At 38.8% G+C, this 26,184-nt stretch overlaps 1 long non-coding RNA gene across 2 annotated transcripts; it reads right to left on the bottom strand.

The window, feature by feature from the left end:
* Positions 1 to 1,134: 1,134 nt before the first annotated feature.
* LOC134634528 (uncharacterized) lies at positions 1,135 to 22,212 on the bottom strand. 2 transcript variants are annotated; one of them, XR_010573815.1, is made up of 4 exons: positions 21,982 to 22,212; positions 20,245 to 20,350; positions 3,987 to 4,580; positions 1,135 to 3,318 (listed from the first exon to the last, which is right to left on the bottom strand). It is a non-coding gene; the product is annotated as an uncharacterized LOC134634528 (long non-coding RNA). The 2 variants fall into 2 exon arrangements; XR_010573816.1 differs by having other exon boundaries at positions 1,135 to 3,315.
* Positions 22,213 to 26,184: the final 3,972 nt, after the last annotated feature.

Here is a 26,184-nt window from a genome sequence, read left to right as displayed (position 1 = left end):
TATTGTATTCCCAGATAAATCTTTAACAGCACATATAGTTGTTTTTTCTTTATTGATTTTTAACTGGTTAGCAAGAAATTGTCCGGATTTGTTACCGTGTTCATAATTTTGCAGGCGAAGTCTTTTTACTAAGAATTTAGTCTTTTTATTAATAATTTCATTTAATTCTAGTTTTGTTTTGCGTATTTTGTTTAATATTTCTTGATCTTGGTGTGATACATAGGCTTTTTCTAAGGATTTGACGTTTTTTTCTAGTTCTTGAATATTTTTGTTTTCTTCTTTCTTCTTATGTGATGAGAAAGAGATTATTTTACCTCTCATCACGGCTTTCCCTGCTTCCCAGAGGACAGATGCTGATGTTCCAGGAATGTCATTAAACTCTAAATATGAAGTCCATTCTTTTTTAAAGTATTTGATAAACTCTTCATCTTTGAGCAGCGATGTATTAAATCTCCAGTTTTTACTTGGTGTGGTATTATTCTTCTGCATTAGTGTTAAAGATACAGGAGCATGATCGCTGACAGCTATAGGGTGAATCTCAGTGTCTGAAATGTCCCTCAGCAGTGAGCTGCTGACCAAAAAATAATCCAGACGAGAGTAGGAGTGATGAACATGTGAGAAGAAAGAATATTCCTTACTGTTGGGGTGGAGGGAGCGCCATGCATCGCAAAGACCAAAGTCTCTCATATACTGTTTGATTATATTTGTGGACTGCCAATTACGCTGAGTTCCTGCTGTATTAAGCCTATCCATTTCTTCATTTAGTCCCAGGTTGAGGTCTCCCCCAAGAACAATTGTCCAATCTAGGTGTTCGGAGAGTGTACTAAAAAAACCGTGGAAGAATGAGGGGTCATCAACATTCGGACCATATATACTTACAATACCTAGCTTTTGGTTAAGTATAGATAGTTTGACTATTAGGAATCTGCCCTCTGGATCTATAACTGTATCGAGTACTGTGAAATTAATATTTTTATGTATTAGAATTGCTACTCCTCTTTGTCTAGAATTATAACAGGCTGAGAACACATTAGGAAACTCAGGTGTTTTAAGTTTATTCAAACCTGTGACAGGCATGTGGGTTTCTTATAATAAAACAACGTCTGCCTGTAGTTTTTTAAGTTGGTTACGTATTTTTAACCTTTTTTCCCTAGAGCCAGCTCCATGCACATTCCATGAGACAAACATTAGCGTGCCCATAGTTGTGTGGTCGGTCTCAGTGTGGAGAAAACTTTCTTAAGGTTCTCAGCATTAACCAGGACAAAGCTGTCCAGTGTCCCCTCAGGTACAATCGAGCCCTCAGATGTGTTTAAAATCATATCACGAGAAGAAGAACATCTGATGGCACTGATTTTTCCCCTGAAGTGGTCTGCAAACTGCTCACAGAGTGAGTCTGTGGGGGTTCTTTGGGAGCTGTTAAAATCAGGGTTAAATAAATGATCTATGGTAGAAAAGAGGACCTTGAGATTATTTTTGTTATTACTGATTATTTTGGCGAAGTATGAATTTCTTGAATTCCTTAGCGTATTATTGTACATTTTATGTTGCTCGCAAAGTATTTGATGGTTGATTGCATTTTTATTTTTCCTCCATCTCCTTTCTGCTGCCCTGCAATTTCTTTTGAGTTTTTTGACTTCTTCGTTTCTCCAGGGTGATACATGTTTTACGTTAATCTTTTTGGTGGTGAGCGGAGCAACGGAGTCAAGGCTTTTCTTCAGTTTGCTGTTAAAATGATTAAAAATTAAATCACAGGGTGCAGGTAGAATCACAGGGGGGCATTCGTCTAAAACCCTGGTATAATTTGCAGCCACTTCAGAGGTTAGATAGCGCCTCCTCACAGTTCGCACCGAGGTCTCCCGCTGAATAAAACCGGTGATGTTAAAAAACACACAGTAGTGGTCAGAGACAGCGAAGTCAACAACAGACACACTGGTGGACAGCCCATGGGTGATGACCAGGTCCAGGGTGTGTCCTTTGTTGTGAGTCGGCTGCGTGACGTGCTGGGTAAAATCCATACAGTGAAGAATGTTTAAGAATTCTTTTGATGTAGGGTCAGAAGGATTATCTATGTGCAGGTTAAAATCACCGGTTAAAATTATATTATATTTTGAATGTATGTTTGTTAAAAATTCTGAGAATTCCTTGATAAAAGGAATGCTCACTCTCTCCATCTCACTGGCGTCACTCCTAAAACTTCCCCATCTTCCTAAACAACCCAATGCCATATGTTGCCATATAATTTTTTATTACACTTTTAGTACACTTTAACACAAATAGGGAAAGGATGTTTTTTCTATTTATTTTTTGCCCGCAAGCGGAGAGTGTTGGCTAGTGCCTTCCTTAGAAAATGCCGCTTATACCCTTTCTTCGTGCTCTAAATACAATGCTGTTTTATTCAGAAAAAAATCATTGCATGTATTATTTTTTTTAATTATCATGAATCTGGTTTTACGTAGCCTGTCAACACAATTTAAAAACTGTTACATAGTTTGAAGTCCACACTTTCGACTCCAGTTGAAATGGAGACTCTGGGTTAGTGCATCTTGTTGCTCTTCAATTGGTCACGTGATTTTGACATACCGTTGACCCCTGAGGGTTAAAATGTTACTAGAGGAACATTTTCGTTCACAGCTGTCTCATCAGATTTTTACATGAACTCTGTGGAGCCTGATCTCAAGGGTTTTAAGCCTGACCCTGAAACCTGAAGAGGATCTTTCTGTCTCTTCAGATTCACTGTGATCCAGTGATGGGAGTGATTTCAGCCCTGAGTGATCACGCTGATGTTTGCACAGAGCAGATAATTTAGTGAATGTTTTGGCACATTGGTAACAGTGAAACAGTTTATTAGTAACGTGGGATCGTTTGTGTTTGGAGTATGAACTGAGATTCCTGAAGGTCTTGTCACACTGGTCACAGCTGTAGTTTCCTTCCATGTGTGTACGTTCATGCCTGTTACAACTATCTGATCGTGAGAAGCTTTTGTCACAGTGTCTGCACTTGTATGGTTTCTCTCCTGTGTGGACTCGTTTGTGTTTTTTAAGCTGACCTGCAGTAATGAAGGATGACCCACACTGATCACAGAGGTGCTTTTTAACCCCACTGTGAATCAGTTCATGTTGTTTTAAGTTACTTGATGTGGTGAAGCTTCTCCCACATTCTTTGCAGTATTTCAGTTTGTCTACAGTGTGTCTACGTTGATGTCTTTTTAGGTTGTGTTGTTGACTGAAGGGTTTTTCCACAGAGGTCACAACGAAACTCTTTCCCACCACCACAGTGATGACAGGGTTGAGAACTGGATGCATCTGTGTCGCTCTGCTTCTAAACAAAGACACAAAGACAGTGTAAGTCAGTCCTTCAACATTTTTATCCTGAACGTCGCCTGAAATAAAGAGCATCTCTGCAGACGTCCAATTACATTTTTCTGTTTCATTTAAAAAACTCAGTTTACTGGGCTGTAAAAACTACAATACTACCACCATAATACTACAGTAATACTAAAATCATAACTGAATGCAGAGAGACTAAAAGCTCTTTTCCCCATAGTACTATGGTGTGAGGACGGAACAGTAAGATGAATAGCAGATGATGATCTGAGAAGGCGGGAAACAATGGTGATATGGAGCAGGTCACACAAATATGAAGGAGCAGATTTATGGATACACCTGTATGTAAGAAGTAAGATTTTAAAATGTATCCTGGCTTCTATGGGCAACCAGTAAAGCTGCTGAAGAACTGGGGTAATATGAGCTCTTGACGGAGTGCAAGTTATGACCCGAGCTGCAGAATTTTGAAGAAGTCGGAGTTTATGAAGGGACCTTTTAGGGAGACCAAATAGGAGGGAATTACAGTAATCAATACGGGACGTGATAATCACTCAGAGCTGCTTTTCCATGCAGTAGAATTGCTAACATGCTAACACAGTTTAATGAGCAGAGTTGTTCCAAACAGTCAGGCTAAAATGACAAGATAACAATATAAATACATACCTCACAGTAACTGCACTTGTAGAGTCTCTTTCTGGTGTGGATCTGTTGGTGTTCTCTCAGGTGTTGTGGAGCTTTAAAAGTCTTCTCACACAGGTCACATTTATAAGGTCTCTCCTCAGTGTGGGTAAACATGTGGCGTAAGTGTGTGTGTTTAGCAAAGTGTTTGCCACACTGATCACAGCAGTACACATCATGTCTGGTGTGAATGTGCAGGTGTAAATTTCTGCTCTCAATCCGGCTGAAAGTTTTTCCACAGATGTCACAGCTGTATGCCTTAATTCCAGAGTGGGTAACTAGATGCCTCTGTAAGCTGCTACTGTGAGTAAAAGCTCTGCCACACTGATCACAGCTGTACGCTTTAACTCCACTGTGGATGAGTTGGTGTTGTTTTAGGTGACTCTTCAAGGAAAAAGACTTTCCACACAAGTCACAGAGGTACGCTTTAACTCCTGTGTGGATGACCTGATGCTGTTTTAGTTTACACTTCAAAGCAAAATTCTTCCCACACTGATCACAGGTGTATGTTTTCTCTCCCTTTCTTCTGTGAGGTTTGTCGGCCTCCTGAGAGCGCTGACTTCTCGCTCCATGTTGGTCCTGCAGTGACAGAGATACAAACAGAGGCAGTGAGTGAAATGCAGTCGTGGAACAAACTGAACCTTCAAACTCCCTCCATTAACACTAGTTTTAAACCTGAAGGTGGAGTGTGGCACCAAACACCTTAAAGGTCTCTTATCCCCACCTGCTGGTAGTTCTAACACATTACATCCAACCTGGTGTTAAAAATAATTCATGACTGTTCAAACACTCTAAAATCATGCCCATCCCTTCCTGCTTGTACACAAATATTAATACTAGCATGCTAACACACTCAGAAAAGTAATGAATGTTTACCAGCTCTAAACTTATTTTTATATTTCCTGTTGTTGTTTCCTGTTAGATATTTCTATAATTTTCTCATTTTTTTAATAATAATAAATCCAATGTAACAGTTACTAGCTTGGTTTAGTGAAGGAAAATGTCAGAGTCTGATTGCAACCCGAGGGATTTTTTTTAATAAAACATACTAACTACCTAAAAAAAGAAAAAAGAACATCTGTATTTCTAACTGCTTAATTTACAAAACAGATGATTTATTTGTAAAAAATGTTTGGAATCATGTATGATTGCGTTCCACTTCTAACGTGTACACCACTTTGTATTGGTCTTTCACGTGTGTCAATAGAAAACTGGTTGAAGTTTGCATATGGTAGAATACTGCATGTAGACCTTTTGATGACTTAGGCTGTTGTTCACTACAAGACTTGTTATAAATTTCTTCCCACAGCGATAGTGTCAGCTGGACACTCTTATCTTCACTTCGTACCAGGCAGAGGAGTCTGTCCTTTGTCACACGCACGCACACACACACACACACACACACACACACACACACACACACACACACACACACACACACACACACACACATCCACACTCCAACGTAAAGAACAAACGCACCCACTGATGTATATAAATAAAGACCAGGGCAGTGGCAGAGCGCGAGTCTCGGAGCCCTCACTCCCGTGCGAGTGCTCTCTGACTGCCCTTGCTGCAAGTAAAACTGTGTGTTTCTCCTCTCTGATTCTCAGCTGAAGAAGTGTCTTAGAATACATCTCTTGACAACGTGGTATTCCAATGAAATTGATTCACGTTTTTGGCTGTAATGTGACAAAATGTGAAAAAAAAGTTAAAGGGAGCCAAAAACGCAAGCCACTCTAAGTCCTCATGTGTTGAAATCAGATATTGGGTCTGTACATGTGACATTATGTTTTTTCAGGTTGTGAAAGATGCTGCAAAACAATCTGAGGCAGATTAACTGTGTTATTTAAAGACTGCATGAAGTTCCTCTGCAGGTTAGTGCAGGATAAACAGGTCAGTTTGCTGAACTGTGATGGATTTAAAGTAAAGAACAGTGTGTGACTGGTGCACAGTGACTGTGGTGCTCATGTCAGAGTCAGATTACATCAAGTGTAGCAGAGATTCATTTAAACTGAAGCTCATGCAGAGGAGCGACTGAATGCAGCGCTATCATGGAAACGTACCGTCGCCACTTTAGATAGTCCAGCTCAACGTGCGAGGGAGAAACTGTCGGAATTCAGACGAGACACAGACCAATAGAACTACAATGGATGAAAGGATATAGGTTACGTTGCTGGGTGAACTTGAATATAATTACTAATTTCTTACTTTAAAGGAGACTTACTTTTGTATTGTAGAGTATTTGCTTAAATATACTCAATCTGCGTCAAATGAATTATAGTGACTCACGACTTAAGTTTAGTAGGATAGTAAAACCGATGAGAGGAAGTGTTTTGTTTGTTGCAACCACCAAATGTTGGACAATTCTAGCGTTTGTGGGTTTATTCTCACAGCTAGGGAGGGCCCCCAATATAGTGAGGCAAAAACCCCTCCTCCCACCAACAGGGATTATATAGGATGGATGAGTACATCCTTTTTTTTGAAGTCACAATGTTTAGTGTACAATTGTTATTTTTTGTCTTTGTTTTTTATGTTTGGAGTTGGACCGCAACTTGAACTTATTAGAAATGATGGATCATAAATATTAAAATACTGACGTTGAATATTAATGGTCTAAACAATCCAATGAAGCGTCAGAAGGTAATGACCAAATTAAAGAAAGATAAGTCACAGATTTTTTTTTTTTTACAAGAAACGCATCTGTCTAATCTGGAAAGTGAGAAACTTAAGAGGTTTGATTATGCTAACGCATTTTACAGTTCATATCCTCATGGTCGTAGAAGAGGGGTGATTATACTTATCCCCGTTTCAGTGAAATTTGAATGTATAAAAAAAATCTGTGATAAAGAAGGGAGATTTATTATTCTAAGAGGAAAACGAAATGGTCACATTAGTTAATGTGTATGCCCCACCTAATAGTGCAAAACAATTTTTTAAAACATTATTTGACACCATTATTTTACAAACCGATGGAATATTAATATGTGGGGGCGATTTTAATATTGTGATGAACAGTAACCTAGATACAACTAATAAGAATAAGCATACCAACCAGGTTACGAGAATGGTCAAGAGAATATTTAAAGAATATGGGATAGTTGATATATGGAGGGAGTTTCACTCCTCTAAAAAAAGACTATACACACTATTCTCCCCCTCACAACAGTTATGCTAGAATTGACTATTTTTTTATGAATAATAATGATTTAAATAGGGTAAAAGAGTGTGAAATTCAACAAGCAGATATATCTGACCACTGTGCAATTCACCTTATAGTTAATTTGAAAGTCCAGGAGAAAAATACATTATGGAGGTTAAATGTGGGAATATTAAATAATAAGTCTAACGTGGAGGAACTAAAGAAGGACTTTATAACTTATCAAAATGAGAATGACAATGGAGAGGTTACCCCAGTCATTTTATGGGATGCTTTTAAAGCAGTTATAAGGGGAAAATTGGTTGCTAAGACTGCCACGATTAAAAAAAACAGAGAGGAGGCATACAAAAAAAGAGGAGAATCTTTTTTTAATTGAACAACAACACAAGACCACACAAGACCCCTCATTGCTTTCAAAAATTAAAGAAATTAGGGACAAAATAGATAAAATATTAGTTACAGAAATAGAAAAGAAGAAAAGATTTTTAAAACAATCCTACTATGAAGTGGGACCAAGGGCAAATAAATTATTGGCAAAACAATTAAAAAAAAAAACAGCAAACAGATCGGACAATCCATAAGATAAGGGATATAGAAACTAACCAAATAATTTACCACCCTAAAGAGATTGGAACTCAGTTTAGGAACTACTATAAAAAGTTATATAGTCAACCTCTCTCTGCCGACATTGATCAGATAAAAGCTTTTCTTGAGAAACTGGATTTACCCTCAATTGGGAACAATCGGGCCACTTCGGAGGTGGGGTGCCCTCGGCCTCTCGGCCCGGGGCTCGGTCACTCTGGCGCAGCCGCCTGCCGGCGGAGCTCACGGGCACGTCCCTGCAACCCCCCCTGGCCTCTGCTCCGCGGCTGCTGAGTGACCCCTCATCTGGGACTCTCCTCAGCTCTTTCTGGGACAGTGGCGCGGCTGCCCCTCTGTTGGTCTTCCTTGGTCTCTTGTGCTCTGGGGGCCTCTGGATGTCTGGAGTTTTGATCTCCTCCACACCTGCTTCATGCCCTGGAGGACGGGGCAGTGGCCCCCCACACCCTCTAGCAGATCATTACATGAAGGAACCTTTTAAAAAAAATCAAGCGCGTCCATGTCCACAGGTGTACACACAGGTGATCACACACACAAACTACACCCTTTTTGGCTCCTACCTCAAAGCACACTGTGCGCTGTCGATCTTACGTGCTGCACAACAATGTTTAACATTTAATATTTACTGCCATATTCCCATATATCATTGTGACGTTGTTTATTCTATTACTCTTCTTTTCTTCTGCTTGTTTTCTTTTTTCTTTCTCAACAGGTGATCCAGGTGGTCAATATGTATTTTTTTTGTCTGCTTATTCTGTTGGTTTTTGTTTTTTTGCCCTTTTTCCCCGTCCTTCTTCCCAGCTGTTTTTCTTTCCCTCTTTCTTTCTCCCCTTTCTTTCCCCCAGTAAAGTCTGTCCCGCATACAACAAGTAAAAATAAAATAAACAATTAAAGGTGAATCAAATAGACCATTACGGCAAGGCTGGGATGGTCCATTTGGTGAAGTAAATCCGTTGGGCATCTTTCTTCGCCTTTAGACAATAATTCTAATGGCAAAAGATCCAAATGGGACAGGCAAAAATAAATAAATAAATAAATAAAAAAGGAACAATCAAAATGACCTTCTGACCTCTCCTATTACAAAAACAGAGATAGAAAAAGCAATAAATAAACTCAAATCAAATAAATCCCCCGGCAGTGACGGTTTACCGTCCAAGTGGTATAAAATCTTTAAAGAACAGCTTATACCACTACTTGAAAAATCATTTAATTATACACTCGAACACGGTGAAATGCCCCCTTCATGGAAAGAAGCGGTTATAACAGTGATCCCTAAAAAAATCCAGCGACATTTGTTCAGATTATAGACCAATATCAGTACTCAATGTGGATTATAAACTATATACCTCAATTATTTCTAAAAGATATGAATATTTTATTAGAGATATTATCAACAAAGATCAGACAGGCTTCATAAAGGGACGTCAAACTCGAGACAATATAAGGAGAACTTTATATATTATGAATTATATTCAACAAAAAGGAAAATGTGCAGTCTTCATAAGCCTCGACGCAGAAAAGGCTTTTGATAGCGTAAATTGGAATTTTCTATATCAGGTATAGTGCTGGGCGATATGACGATATATATCGTGTGGACGATAGAAAAGTGTCTATCGTGCCATTTGTCTTCTATCGTTTCTATCGTTTCTAACCCTAATTTTATAAATTATTACATAAAATATATCATTAACCCTTTACAACCGGTCGAAGCAGGCACACTCCGTTTTGCCTAACTATTTTTAAATCCCTGTAGAACTGGAACCACATAAGGTAGTGCAATATTTTTTTTTTTTTTGCATATGAAACCGGAGGAGTTGTACTTACATCTTATTCCATTAGCTTGCCCTAGGTCACGGTTTCCTTCGACATATAGCTTTGCAAAAATTGCATAAAAACCACTTCCAGCAACAAAAACATAATATTCCAGAAACACGCTTTGCCGATCCGATCAGCTGTTCATAACACTTCCTATGTTGGAATACAAGTCAGCGCGAACTAGCGCATGTCCGCCATTACCTGTCCAAACTGGAAGTGACATCATTTTCGCGGAAAATGTAGTTGTTTTTTTTTTACCTTCAAAGCCTATGTTGGTGTTCTTAAAAGTCATGTTTGACTTTATGCTTTTCTGTATCGTTTCTGGGATGCTTAGAAGTCAAATTACACTGTTGGAAATAGTTTATTTTGATGCACATGCTGGTTTTTTTTGCAAATTTGCATTATAATATTTATTTTAATTTTTCCTGTAGTATATAAAAATTTGTGTATCTCAAACATAAAACTATGAACACACTCAAAGTAAATTTCTCGTGGTTGGCAACTATTTTGTGCAACTTTATGTATTTACAGTTTTGAGGGATAAGCCTCTTAAATTTCTCGAACTAGAAATATATGTAAAAAAAAAAAAAAAAACAATTTTCAATTTTTTTGTAGTTTATAGCACTTTTTTGCAATTTATGTAGTTACTATGGACTTAATGCATACATATTATTAAAATTTGGGCTATAACGGTTGTATTGATGTATAGCAACTTGAAATGCTCCCACAAATGGCACTACAGCATGTAAAATGTAAAGATAAGCTCTGGCGGACTTGGTTCTATGGTAGGTCTTAAAGGGTTAAATAGCCTGTGGCAAATATATTAGTGTTGTCTTCTCACTATACATACCCTTAACTTTATGCAAGAGAAAATAAAATATAAAAAAATGATATTTTTCGCAAAGAAACTCCGTCTTGTGGTTTTGCGACATGGTGCTGCTTTACGTGCACCCGGATTTGCGACATGCTTTACGGTAACTCAAAACAAAGACTGCACCCTCTCCACTCGCTGTTTACAGACTGCATACTTTCCAGATGACCACAGGTCAGGTAGTATATCGTGATATATATCGTTATCGTGATATAAAATAATTCATATCATGATAAACATTTTTTCCATATCGCCCAGCACTAATCAGGTACTTGAAAAATTTGAATTTAATGATAAAGCTATCAGATGTATTAAAACGTGTAGTGGATTTTTGTGTGATATGTATAACAATGTAACTATATACTCTATATATCTATCTGCACTGAACATATATATTTTAACTTTCATGTAGAGTCTTGAGCACAAGACATTTTTGCTTCACCGGGGGTTATTAAGTTGGTACAGTAACAGGGCAGTTAATGCTGTTGAGAGTTCGCCTGAATAACTCACTCTCCAGCTCTGGTAACTAACCTCCTCCAATACACACTCAACGTCTTTCATGCAGCACAACCAAAACAGTAACATTGTAACAGAGATCCTGAACACATCACAATAAAATATCATATGATATAATCACACACACACACACACACACACACACACACACACACACACACAATAAATGTTACATGGTAGCAGAGATACTGAAAACAACATAATGAGATCACTGTCATGTACACACACACACTATAAACCTACACTGGAGTGTTTATTTTAATGTAATGCAGTTAACTCATATATTTGATGTAGTTTAGGCCAAGTATTATTCACATTAATATCATAAGATTATCACAAAAAGTATGCTATTTGCTGTACTAAGGTGTGACCTTTGACCATGTTGTGACCTATTGTCAGAGGGTAAAGCAAAGGGTTAACCTATTGGTGTCACTTTGGACCGGGCCCTCAGCCAGCGCCAGGTGTGAACTCTGGCCGGTATTTGACCCTGCACCTGCTGTTCCTGGGTGCGTGGGAAAGTTACCCAGCAGCAGGGGGCGGGGATACTGGTCCCTATATTAGGGGACCAGAGGACGCCCCCAGAGCTCTTTTCCTCCTGCTGCTGCTACCTGTCCGTTTCTGTGTTGCTCTGCTGTCTGTGCTTAAGGCTGTACACCCCGGGGTTTTGCTTTGCTTGTTTTCTGCTCTGTAATTTTCTTGCTAAATGTCTGTATGTATTTTTCCTGCTGTTCATATGATTCAGTGTATTAAACTCTGTTCCAAGAATTCTACTCTTTTGCAGAGCATCTTTTTGAGTGTCTTGGTTTTAATTGGATTTGGATCACCACGTTGTTGGTGGAAGAAGGTTATCAGGATGGCTTCAAAATTTGCGACCACAAACGCTTTATCAAAACCCGACTGCAAGGATAAGAATAAATGGCAGTTTAACTGAGAGTATAAAATTAGAGCGGTCTACCAGACAGGGCTGCTGCCTCTCTCCTACTTTGTTTGCAATCTTTATAGAGCCCCTTGCACATGCAATTAGGCAAAATAGAAATCTTAAAGGAATAGAGGTGGGGGATGAGGAACATATCATTCGACTTTTTGCAGATGATGTGATTTGTTTTTTAGAGGATCCTGACACATGTATTCCTATATTAATTAAGCAACTCGAGATATTTGGCTTTTATTCAGGATACAAGCTTAACTTGAACAAAACTCAGATTCTAGCATTTAATTATCTTCCATCCAAAACCATAAAACAAAAATATAATTTGAATTGGAGAGCAACAAAAATGAAATATCTTGGGGTTACCTTATCACAAAACGTTGAGGATTTATATAAACTTAATTATGTTAACTTAGATAAGGAAATTAAGAGTGATTTGGATAGGTGGGCTACTGGTCCATCAGATATTGGCACGCGAATAGAGATGATAAAAGTAAGTGTTTTACCCCGACTTCTCTACTTTTTTCAGTCACTACCTGTTGATATACCTGAAAAACAATTTAGATTATGGGACAAAATTATATCTAAGTTTATATGGAATGGTCACAGATCGAGAATCAAATTTGAAACACTACAGATAAGGAAGGAGAAGGGGGGTTTGGCACTCCCAAATTTCGAGGCATACTTTTATGCTGCACAAATCAGGTATATCATTTGTTGGTGTGACAATGATTATGAAGCCAAATGGAAGAATTTAGAAAAATCAGTACAAGGAAGAGAAATTCAAAGTCTTATAGGAGACAGAAAAGAAACAATGAGAGTAATTAAACAACTGAATTCAGTCACCCAGTTTACGTTAAAAATATGGTTCAATCTGATACGAAAATACAAACTAGAAAAAGAGCTTGGTTTAATCAGATGGATAGCCTATGATAAGGGTTTTATCCCTGGTTCTATGGACCAAAGATTTAAACAGTGGATTCCTATTGGAATAACAGCGATATGTACTTTAATTAAAGATGGGAGTTTTATGAGTTTCCAGGAGATTAAACAAAAATATGATCTAAGTAATCAAGATCACTACAGATATTTGCAGATTAGGGATTTTTTTTTTTAAACAATAGTTTTATTGCTTTTTGCAACAGCATACAAAGGTTTGTTTTCCCAGTAATATGCTGCAGTAATAGGAACCCTTTCCCCCGCCCTCACCTCCCACCCTGCTCTCTTCCAAACCTACAACAAAAAATAAAAAAAACAAAACACATAGAATATATATACATTTGTACAATATGTGGCATTTATAAATATTCAAGACATGGACAATAGAAATAGCTAGCACATACTAAACAATTTTCTCCTCATCCACACTCCTGCAGGAGTTGTCCGATGTTTACTTCTTTTATAAAGTTTTTAAATGGCTTCCAAATTTCATCGAAATATGTTAACTTGTCTTTGAGAAAATACGTTATCCTTTCCATTGCCATACACTGTGCCAAAGAATTTATCCAAGCACCAATAGCAGGAGGATCTGATTTTTTCCAATTTAATGCAATCATACGTTTTGCCTGTAATGTACAATAATCCATAAATTCAATTTGATGGGCTCTTAGTTTAAGATTTTTAGAATACACATGTAATAGCAACATTTCTACATCTAAAGCAATCTTTTTATTCAAAATTTGGTTTATTTTGTTCATCACCACCTGCCAAAATGCACGGACAATTCTGCATTCCCATATACAGTGGAAAAATGTTCCACGGGCTTCTCCACATTTAAAACATGTATCTGGAATTCTGTTATTATATTTGTTCAATTTCACCAGTGTTACATATGTTTGCATGATCCAATTGTATTGTAATAACTTTAAGTTACTATTAATCGATTGTTTTTGTGATTTTAAGCAAATTAACTTCCATGTCTCCTCAGAAATATTAATATTTAGGTCCTTTCTCCAAGCTTCTAACTTAGAAACTGATGTTTCTGGAGAGGCCGAGACAATCCAGTTATAGAATGTTGAAATTAAACCTTTATTACCACCTTTTTTCACCATTAACTCCTCTAACTTACTTAACTGGGGAACGTTGAGAGATTGATTTTGCATGGAAGAAATGAAGCTTCTAATTTGTAAATACTTAAAGTGTTTTTGGCAGATTTGAAATTTTGAAACTAAATCCTCAAATGAAACCATTACTCCATCACAAAAAAGATCACCCACTTTCTTAACACCTTTTTCTGCCCAACCCTGGAACCCTACGTCCAGGTTTCCTGGTACAAATAAGGCATTTCCCCAAATAGGACTAAACTGAGAGAGATTATTCTTAATATTCATCATTTCTTTTATTGTAAACCAAACTTCAATCATATTTTGGACTATAGGATTATTTGTTTCTTTCTTTAACTGTTTTGGCTGTGCAGAGTATAAGTACAAATTTAATGGCATTTTAAGAGAATTTGCTTCCATCCCCACCCAAGACGGGGTATTTTGGGATGAAAAATAAAACATTATTGTCCTTAGTTGAATAGCCAGATAGTACCAGTAAAAATTGGGGCATTTCAACCCCCCTGTATCAAAGGGAAGATACAACAAAGACAAGCGAATGCGGGGATGCTTCTTGTTCCAAATAAACTCTCTGACTAATGATGCTAATTTGGTAAACAATCCAGCAGGAGGAGCCAGTGGGACATTTTGAAACATATACAACAGTTTAGGTAATACATTCATTTTAAGAGCACTTATCCTTCCAATAATAGATAGTGGTAAACTTATCCAACGCTCCAAATCTTTGGAAATTTTCTGTAGAATTGTATTATAGTTAAGTGCCACCACATCTTTTAATGAAGGAACTATTTTAATGCCTAGATAAGTGAGTTCAGAATTAACAGTAAAGCCAGATATATTCTGACTTACGTTTTGATTATACCCTTGTTTAAGTAACATTAATGATGATTTTGTTACATTTACTTTATACCCTGAGAAGGCCCCAAACTGGTCTATTAAATCCTTTATAGCAGGCACAGAAAATTTTAGTTGCTTTAAAAATAATATGACATCATCAGCAAATAAAGCAATTCTATGCTCCTTTCTACCAATCCTAACACCTTGTATTTGTCCACTGGTTCTAACAGCTATTGCCAGAGGTTCAATAGCTAAAAGGAATAAAAGTGGAGATAAAGGTGAACCCTGCGGGCACCCTCTTTTAATGTCAAATGGTTCAGAAATTATCTCATTTGTCTTAACCTGAGCCACAGACTGACAGTGTAGTAGCTTGATCCAATGCAGAAATAAGTTACCAAACCCAAATCTAACAATGACATCAAAGAGATATGACCGTTCGATTCTATCAAAGGCCTTCTCCGCGTCGAGCGAAAGAATGGCTGTATCTTCCTGTACACTTTGATTATGAAGAATATTTGAGGACTCGTCTTACATTATGAAAACCCTGCCTATGTTTAACAAATCCATTTTGATCATCTCCTATAATAACTGGAAGAACACTTTCTAATCTTTTGGCGAGAATTTTACAGATAATTTTAGTGTCTGTGTTAATTAAGCTTATAGGACGCATATTTTCACACTTGTTATTTAGTTTTCCAGGTTTAGGAAGCAATATTATCAGGGACTCCCTTAATGAGTCAGTAAGATTACCATTGCATTTAGAGAGTTTATAGCATCAATAATTTCATATATACTAATTTGCCTGTCAACATTTTCTTTGTCTTTGTCTGAAATTTTTGGTATATCAAGTTTATCTAGAAATAAAGATTGAATTCTAGTTGCATTATTGAATTCAGAGTTATATAACGTTTCATAAAACACTTTAAATGCATTATTTATCTCTAATGGGTCTACTATGATATTTCCATTTGAAGTTTCAAGTTTTGTAATTGCCTTTTCAGATTCCTGCTGTTTTATACGCCAAGCCAGGAGTTTGCTGGGTTTTTCACCTTGGTCATAGAATTGTTGCTTTAATCTCAATAAATTTACAGCTGCTTTTTCACTTGTCATTTCATTATATTGCGTTCTCAATAGTAATAATTCTTTTACATTATACTCATTATTTTGGCCTGAATGAAAGCTGATCTATTCTAACATTTTTATTTTTTCTTCCAGATATTTTATCCTTTGGTTTCTTTCTCTTGTTTTCTTACTAGAATAGCTTATAACTTGCCCTCTTAAGTATGCCTTAAAAGCTTCCCATCTCACACTTGCCGATGTTTGATCTGTATTGTGCTCAAAGTATTCATTAATTTGCTTGCCTAAAAACTCAAGAAACTGTTTGAACTGCATCCACTTCAATTGAAACCTCCATTCAATTCAAGTTTTGATCAGTTTTGGCTCTATAAAAGTCAAAGTAACGGCTGCATGGTCAGATATTATTATTTCCTTATACTGGCAATCTTTTATATAATGAGCCAGCTCAGTTGATACCAAAAAGTAATCTATTCTGGAATACACTTTGTGTGTACCTGACCAGCAAGAATATTGTAACTTGGTTGGATTTTAATCTCGCCATATATCAGTTATATTTAACTCCTTCATAAATTGTCTGATCACCTTTCGTGTTCTATTATGAGTATTATCCATGCCTGAAGATTTATCCTTCTGTGGGTTTAAAGTACAATTTAAGTCCCCAGCAATTATACATTTACCTTGCAAGTCTGAAATTTTAAGAAATAAATTGCTATAAAAGTTTGGATTATCTTCATTTGGGCCATAAATATTAATTAAATTTAGTCTAGTAGATAGTAGATTACCTTGTAGTATTAAAAAACGTCCATTACAATCCTTAAGCACATGCTCAACGTGAAAAGGTATAGATTTGTGAATCATTATCATGACACCCCTGGAATTGGAGGAGTAAGGTGCTGAAAAGATCTGACCTGGCCATCTACGTTTCATTCTATTTGTCTCACTGCCTAGCATATGAGTTTCTTGTAGGAACACAATTTTGGCTTTTAATTTCTTAATCCTACTAATGACTTGTTTTATTTTTACTAACTTACGCAGACCTCTGCAGTTCCAAGAAACACAGTCAATCAATACTTCTGCCATATATATTCACATATGTTAAAGCTGTACTATTAAATAAATACAGACATATATATACAAAAGAAAAGCATTGTACCATGTTGAGAATTTACCGATTTGAGAGAGCAACCCTTCCCACACCCCAGCCTGTGTAAGAACATACAGGCATCCCTTAACCCCAAAAATACTTCCGCCCTCTTCTTGGAACATGTCCACCCTAAACCGAGGAACTATTCACCCGTGTTTAGCAACAGTTGTTAGAGTAATTACAATTAAATAAAAGAATTTAACTAAAGAAAATAATAATAATAATAATAATAATAATAATAATAATAATAGAAATAAATCCACCTTGTCAAGTTTTTACTCTCACACATTTGACACAATAAGTGAAATTACTAGTAACTCTTGTTAAGAGAACAAAACAACCAATGTCTAACCCAGCTTTGTATAACAACCCTTTGGCAATATAATAAATTGTTCTGTCCAGTGTGGTTCGTAAATACAGTTAGAACAGAATTAGTGATCTACCATCATATACCTTATCAAACATCTTGTACTTGATTGAGGCTCTTAATGTAGGCGTCCACGTCCGCTGGTGTATCGAATACATGCGTACGTTCCTCGTTGGTCAAAAGCAGCCTCGCTGGATAAATGATCCGATGTTTCCACAGTCCAATCTCCCGCAGCTTCTTCCTCACACCATCGTACTGACGCTGCTGTCTATATGTCTCTGCAGGCAGGTCCGGCAGGAAGGCTATCTTGTTGTCCTTATACGTCAGTTCTTTTGTCGTCCTAGCGGCTTTCATGATGCGTTCACGATCTCTGTAACTTAAGCACTTAATTATAAAAGTTCTCGATCGGTTTGCAATAGAGCTTTGACTTGTGATTATCCTGTGCGCTCTCTCCAGGACAGGAGGGGGGATTTTCAAAATATCCGATATAAACTTCTCCATGAAAGTACGTGCATCTGTACCTTCTTTCTCAGGGATGCCGAGGATTCGGATGTTATTACGCCGACTTCTTCCTTCCAAGTCCTCCACCTTTTTAGACAGAAATTTGCACTGTCTTTCAATGCATTCCATATCATTTTTCAGTAAAGTAATTTCGTCCTCCGCGTTGGAGATTCTTTTTTCAGCCTCGTCAATTTGCCCTCCACATTTTTGTATATCAGCTTGAACAGCTCCTATTGCTGACATAATACCACCCATTTCAGTATGAAACTCTTGCTTGAACAATCGAATAGCGTTCAAAAGGTCCAAAGTAGAAGGCATTTCTGGGTTTGCGGGTTGCTTTTCTTGTTCGTGTTCATGCATGGCGCCCATCTGCCCTTCCTCCACCCCGCTTTCGTCCTGTGCCTCAGACGTAGTTTTTTGTTTGTCCTTGTTCAGTTTTTTAGGCATGTTAGCATTCTCATATATTCCCAAACGAATTGTGTCAAAACGTAAGTTCTATTTTGGATTTACAGAGAGTATTTAACGAAAAAGACAACTAAGCACGCGAAACACGGGTCTCCTCACTTTGCCGCCATTACCAGAAGTCGAACTCTGATTAGGGATTTTTTTGAATAAAGAAGTAAAACATAGTGTAGATCTGGATAAAAATTCGATAATTAAAACCGTAACTGAAGTTTACAAAGGAAAAAAAATTAGAATAATCTCTACAATTTACGGGCATATAATGGAGGCAAGGGGGTGTACAACAACATATGTAAAACTGAAGTGGCAGAGAGAGTTGGGAGTGAACATATCTGATGAGGAATGGTCACAAATCTGGAAAATACAGCAGTCAACAACATCATCACGTGCTTGGAGACTGCACTGCTGGAAAAATGTAATTAGATTTTTTATAACACCTAAAATTAGGAATAAACATACTTTATTACCACAACCATGTTGGAGGGGTTGCGGAGATGTAAATGTGAATCATTCCCATGTGTTCTGGTTCTGTCCCAAGATTACAAAATTTTGGGAAGATGTTCATTTAGTTATAGGTAAAATTCTGGGTTATGCTGTATTTAAGACTTGCACATTATTATACTTTGGTGTCGTTACGGGACATGTGAAGAAAGAAGAACCCAACAGGACAAAGACCAATACATTGATAATGTGAAATAATCAAATTGTAAAACAAGGTGATCCAACATGTCTTTTTGCTTTCTGTTTTTTTTTGTTGTTGTTTTGTTTTGTTTTTTTGTTTTTGTTGTTGTTGTTTTTTGTTGTTGTTGTTCTGTTTTGTTGTTACCCCCTACCCCCTGTATAATGTCTAAAGAAAAACAATAAAAAGAAAGTATAAAAAATAAATAAACTGAAGCTCATGATGCTGACATTCATTCACTGAGTTCCACCTTCATACCAACAGTATAGTGTCTAATATAAAGACAGTGTACTGTCAGTGTAGAGGATGGAAATCAGCCAGGACAGCTGATGAAACATCTGCTGACATCTGGTTGAATTCAGTTGTGTACATCCACAGAGAGCAGCAGGTCAGCTGATCACAGCCTGTACTTTAAGAAAATCTACTGGAGCTCTCAATAGAAATTATTGTGAGCTGTGATTCTTTTCCCCACGCTGAGCCACTACAGCTGATTTTAGGGTTCCCACCTGCTCAATCCCACTTTAACCTCTTCCCTGCTCATGTTCCTGTTTAGAGGCAAAGTCACCCTCTACAATGTAGGCAACAGAAAATACACATATGTTTTATTTTCCTTCATTTTCTACTTAACTGATTCAAACAGAGTACCTTTATTAGAAATAAATAGTTTGTATTTCATCTACTAAGATTATTTTATTATTACATTAATAAAGCACAAGGTTCGGTTAGCTTTGGATAAAAATGTTCTTCAAGGAGCTACTTTTACTTTCTTACTCTAATTACATTTACTAGCCTGTACTTTTTCACTGTTACTTGAGTAAAGAAGGCTCTGTGAGCCTGGTTCTGCTGGAGGTTTCTTCCTGTTAAAAGGGAGTTTTTCCCTTCCCACTGTCACCAAAGTGCTGCTCATAGGGGGTCATATGATTGTTGGGTTTACTCTGTATGTGTTATTGTAGGGTCTACCTTACAATATAATGCACCTCGAGGCAACTATTGTTGTGATTTGGCGCTGTATAAGTAACACTGAATTGAATGAAAACTGAATTAATAAGACTACTACTACTAATAATAATAAATAATAATAATTGCTTGTGATTTCTTAATCTTTGTAAACATAATTTGAAAATACATAGTATATAATAATATACAACACAGTCATATAACAGGTTGGGAGTATGAGAGTTTTAGACGTGACTGATTATTTGGTGAAACTGTGATATTTTCCTCACCTTCTGTGTTGAGCTCATTGTTTCCTCTGTAGTGACTCAGCTGAGTCCAGATGGCTGAAAATGTTCCTCTGCTGCTCCGTCAGACTCTTCTCCTCCTGCTGATCAGCTGGGACACAAAACAGATCTTTGTTAGGCTCCACACTGCACTGAAGAGTCAAAGTGTCTCATATGTTCATCTGACAACACAAAGTACAAATTTCACTCTGATTGCTTGTAGAAATCTTGTGAGACGTGTTGTGCTGCAAAGTGAGGGAACTCTCTCACTCACTTATACTTCAGGAGGAACTTTGTGACATTGGCTCTAATATTCTAAGCAGCCCTTTACTATGACAGGGCCAGAAAGTCATATTTGAAGGTTTGGCAGAAGGACCATGTTAAAGGTGGATTGGGGTTTATACACTTTGTTATGATACAGGTAAGGCTGTAAGAGCCTGAGAAGGTGTCCTGAATGAACCTCTAAAACCAGTTTTCAGCTAACGACTCTGCTTCAGTCTGGAAAACAGCAACTACAAGTTTAAAGACTCCATCAACAATTCACACCCAGCCAACAGCCTGAACAGCTCCTCCTGTGGTTTCCACAAACAGGGACAGACCTGTTACTCCCCCACCCCACACTTTTAACTCCTTCAGCCCCCCAGTCCCACCACCTCCACCATTCCCCAAAGTTTGATTCTGTTCATCTGGACGTAGCTTTTGCAGTTGGAGAAACGTTTCGTCACTCATCCAAGTGACTTCTTCAGTCTCAGCTGACTGCAGGTTTCCCCAATCTTCAACAGTACATTTGCATAATGACTGAAACTAGAACCACTGAAGGAACAATGGGCTGGGAGGTCAGTTATCAAGCATTAATATGTAAATTCTCATGATCATTGATCAACAACCACTGATCAAAGCTCATTGATCAAATACTGTGATTGCAGCGACTCCCCAACTCTCTGTGAATGGTACTCATGGCCATTGATCAGTGGTTTCAGTGCTTTCCTTCCTGGCTTTGACTGCAGCTGTGTTTGACACAGGAAGACATTATTACATTCTTCACGATTATACTTTATTCTTTTTGGGGGAAGTGCAGCTTTAAACCTTCACATGATTCAAGTCAACCCAACAAATCAATCTGAATGATCACAGGTGGGAAAAACTTCTGTTGATAAAATAAAATAAAAACCCAACATTCAATCCACAACATGATTAAAAACACGATTTCACCACGAAATCACCAAGAGCCGCACATTAACCACCTCAATATATTTTTATTCTCTGTGCTTTCAAATATGAACACTGTTTACTTTCATCTCTGTTTCATTAGTTTTTGTTAACATCTTCCTGTGCATCACTTTACAGCAGCCACACTCATTAAAATGAGACTTTGTAGGAGTTCACTTCCTCTCATGTGTTCATCCACAGCAGCTGGACAATAAAGTTTATTGTGACCCTGATACTGCAGCAGATCGCTCTCATCCATTTCCTGTTATCACTTCAAATAGAAATGAGGCTGTAGAGGTTTGGTGCAGGCAGAAAAACAGCTGCAGGGACAATGAAAAGACTTTTCTGCTCCAACTTCTCCCAGCATGCTGAGCTAATGATTAGTTGGTGTTTTTCTCCAAACACTCTCTCACTCTTCTCTCAACGTGTTCACAATAAACTGTGAACAGACACCGAGGAGAGCAGCAGAAGACCTCATTCAGGAGCTAAACTCAACATGAACTGAACTCACAGTAAAGTTAGCTCGGTGCTTACCTTTAGATGAGCCCACAAACCGAGAGAAACTCCGTGATGAAGCTGGAACTCTTTCCAAACACAGGAAACAGATCAGGGAGCAGAGACCCACGTGGTTCACGCTGATCTCAGCTACGATCCAGGAGACAAGGGTGGGCAGATCGATGCAGATATCGATCCAAACGTTGGTACTACTTTATACTCTTTGGATGGAAAAGCAGCTCTCTGTACAAACGCCTCCACTCGTGGAACCTTCTTACTTTGCTCCGCCCCCTTCTTCTTCTTCTTCTTTACATCATTTATTGGCGGTTGTCAAACAACAAAATGATGCATTACCGCCACCAACTGGTGTGGAGTGTGAACTGGAACATCGACCCTCAAATTCTTCCAAACAATTTACTCTCTTTTAAAAACTGGAATAAGGCCTGATAACTTTCACGTCTTGGGTCCTTTTGCAGTAAATCAATAAGATCCAGTTTCATTTTTATGTTACTGAGGTTTTGGATCAGTTACCTTCTCACAGTGTAATATAACATGTTCTATAGTTTCTTCTTCTCTTTTTTGAATGATTTGAATGGAGGTTATAATCCACCATCACTGAACTGAAACAAATCTCTAAGTAGGAAGTCATCAGTTCAGTTTTTGATCAATTTGAGTGTATTTTACTGTGCAGGCTGAGTTTGATTAGATGAGATAGGTTTTCTTAGTGCTTATATTAATGTCATTAAATAGTTTTTTATTTTTTATTAATGCATGTATGTATTTCCTTTTTTATATAGCACAAATTTACAATGGGAGTTTCGAAGTTGTGTTATTGCAAGGTAAATGTCATATACCCTGCCCGGTTGCGCAGTGTCCGGCAGCCTCGCCTCTGTCAGTGCGCCCCAGGGTGGCTGTGGCTACAATGTAGCTGCCATCACCAGTGTGTGAATGTGTGTGTGAATGGGTGGATGACTGAATATGTAAAGCGCTTTGGGGTCCTTAGGGACTAGAAAAGCACTATACAAATACAGGCCATTTACCATTTAGAGATTTGTAAACATATACTAATAATATCTTTTAACAGGAGTGACTGATTTTAAAAATGGGATTCTTTATGTCTGTGTAATATTTCATTAATCTGTGTTTCTCTGTTATTTCTCTCTATACTCAACTTTGTTTTTCCTATAACAGACAGGTATACATCAAATATTATAAATCTGACTTTGATAAATATTTAGATCATGTGAAAACACAGAGCAGCTCTCTATGAACAGTGTGAAGCAGGGGTGTCAAACTCATTTCCATCAGCGTAAAGAAGTCACATATTTAACTGTTTTTCTACATGATGAAGAAAAAGCTGCTGTCAGCATGAGTCTGAACCAAAGTGGGGAAAAATGTGCAAGATTACAGAAAAAATTCTTGTAGCTTATTGCACAAACTGAAAACATAAACTTTTCTCTTATTAATTACTTTGTGTAGTATGAATGGCCATAAGGACGGTTTTTATCCGTAGGAAATGCTGTAAAACTTGAAAGTCTGCTTGTGCTTGTTTGCAGTGAGCAGCAGATCGAACAAGTTAAGAATTATAACTGGCTTCAAACACACATTCAGGCCTGAGAGACTCATTCAGACACTCAGTGAGCCACGACTCTGTGTTACAGGCACACATTTCTGTCACGGTCCTGCATCTGTGACCCTGTGTTTTGTGTTGTTGGGTTAATTTTGTTCTTCGAATTCTGGTTTTCTGTTCTGTTATATTTATTGTTCCTGGTTTCTGTTCTGTTCCTCACCTCATGTTTCCATGTCTCAGTGTTGAGACTGCGTCTCTGTGTCTGTCTTGTATTTCCTGTTTTACTTTGACAGTCTGTGTCTTATGTCATGTCTGCAGTTGTGCTCTGCTCCCCGCCTCGTCACATCTGTTTAATCACAGCTGTGTTCCCACCTGTTCTCCATCCTCTCATTGTCCTCTTTGTGTATATTTGCTGTGTGTTTCCTTCTGCTCCCTGTCGGATCATCTGTTTGTCATCCCAGTGTTTCACTCTACATTTCCTCCTTAGTGTTTGTCTCATGCTCCTCCTTCCTGGTTGTCAGGTTTTTGCTATGTTCTCTATGTTTATCCTTTGTTTAGCCGTTTCCAGTTTTGGTTTTCCTTCAGTTCCCTGTTTGCTTCTTACTTTGTAGCGTTGTGTCCAGCCAATAATAAAGGCTCGCTTTCTTTGTTTTTGTTAAATTCACCTCTCCACAGATTTTGCCTCACTGACTGTGACTATTTCTGCATCTCTCCCATTCAAAAACACTCCATACACAGTTTATTTTATGTTATATTCAATATCAACCTGTAAATTTAGTCTTTTCAAGGAAGCATTTTTTTCTTTTTATGGCATAAAAGCCTTATTTTTGTGGATTTTCTACTGCTAAGCAGAACACACATGAACTTTAAGGTCTGGATAAATTTGAAACCTTGTTGTCTCTTCATTATCAGCTATTTGAGTTTGCACCGCTGCAGTAAACCTCAACAAGCAGACGACCCCCTATGAGCGATCACTTTGTGATAATGGGAACAAAAAGCAGAGAGAAGAGTCTGTTTCCCAAATCCAAACTGGAAGCTGGTTCAACAGAAGAGAAGCCTGATATCTGAAGGCTCTGCTCTCTTTCTAGTTTTCAAAACTAATAACCAAAAGTACGACTGCAGTCTGAGAGCGACGTGCTCTGTTGGGATCATACGGTACTACAGTATAAGGTCTTTAAGAAATAATGGGGCCTGATTATTCAGGACTTTATATTCAATTCTAGATTTAACATGGAGCCAGTGTGTCATGTTTCGGCTGTGTGCAGGCAGGAGAAGGACCCAGACTGACCAAAGCCAGAGCAAAAGTCCAAAACAAAAAAACCCCCAAAAACCTGGAGCTCATGAAATGGTGCAAAACAAAAGTCTATGAAAAGCACTGAAGCTCAGGAAACAGTCCAAAAGCACCACTCAGGAGGACGACCCAGAGGGTGACAGCATAACAGTCCATGGCTTATCAGTTTGGGAGGCTGACCTGCAGGACGGCCACACAGGAGACTATCCAGTTCAGGGGGCCGACGGCTCAACAGTCCATGACTGAACAGCTCAGGGGGCGACCGCGAAGCCAGCGGTGGCGACGAAGCAGGTCAGGAGGCCGACTGCACCGGCAAAGAAGTCCAGTCAGTGGCCTGGCGTCAGTCAGCTGACGCCCAACCAGGCATGGATGAAGTTTAGCAGGCTGAGCCGGATGCAGACGAGGAGTTGGCTTGGCATCCGCAGGATCAGGCGAGGCAGGACCAGGCCCAGACGGGCCCCTCCAGCATAAACAGAAGGCTGAAGCGGGACGAGTTGCTGAACGGGTGCTCCAGAACCCCCCCCCCCCGCTGACGTGGCATGAGGCTGGACGGGCTCCTCGGGCCCTCCAGCTAACGTGGCTGGTGCGGTTCTCCTGAACCCCCAGCTGACGAGGAAGGTTGCTGGTGGGGCTCTCATGGGCCTCCAGCAGGAACAGGAAGCTGGTACGGTTCTCCTGAACGCTCAGCTGAAGAGACAGACACCGAGCCAGCAGGTACAGAGACCTCTGGCTTAAGGGACGCTAGCTGAAGCTGCACAGGGTGCACAGGCGGCTCAGGATGCAACGGCTGTGGAAACAGCAGAAACAGGAACGGGTGCAGACACCTGCCAAACACGAGACGCTCCCACCCAAGGAGGAGGTACGGGTGCAGAGGTAGGCTGTGTCCTGGCTTGCCTCACCCTGGGAGCCGGGACAGGTACCAGCGACAGCTGGACAGCTGCTGTCCCCACCCGAGGAGCTGGTACAGGTGCATTGACTGGCAGAGCCTCAGCCAGCCTGGAAACCAGAGCAGGGACCAACTGGATCTCAGCCTCCCTCACCCGAGGGACTGGTACAGGTGCAGGGGAAAGCTGGGCCCGAACTGCCCTGGGTGCAGGGACAGGAGGCAGAGAGTGGAGCTCAGGAACATTTTCACTGACAGTTTCTGTGTAAATGGGCTGATGAGTAACACACTCCAGGGGTAAAGCCATACTAACAGTCTCATGAGATGCTGCCTGAACAGTGTTAACTGGGATGGACACAAAAGCATGGTGAGCAGGTTCAAAGTTAAATGGTTCTAAAACACAAAAGTCAACTTTATTCAATAGTTCTGTGGCACTGAGTCCCAGGTTCCTAGCCAGTTGGCACTCTGTTGCTAGTCACATTTTCCATCTGAGGCACA

The sequence above is a fragment of the Pelmatolapia mariae genome, linkage group LG9 (genome assembly GCF_036321145.2).
Source record: "Pelmatolapia mariae isolate MD_Pm_ZW linkage group LG9, Pm_UMD_F_2, whole genome shotgun sequence".
Lineage (NCBI taxonomy): Eukaryota > Metazoa > Chordata > Actinopteri > Cichliformes > Cichlidae > Pelmatolapia > Pelmatolapia mariae.
Note: the sequence above shows the minus strand (reverse complement) of the source record. Positions and strands in the feature narration are given on the sequence as shown.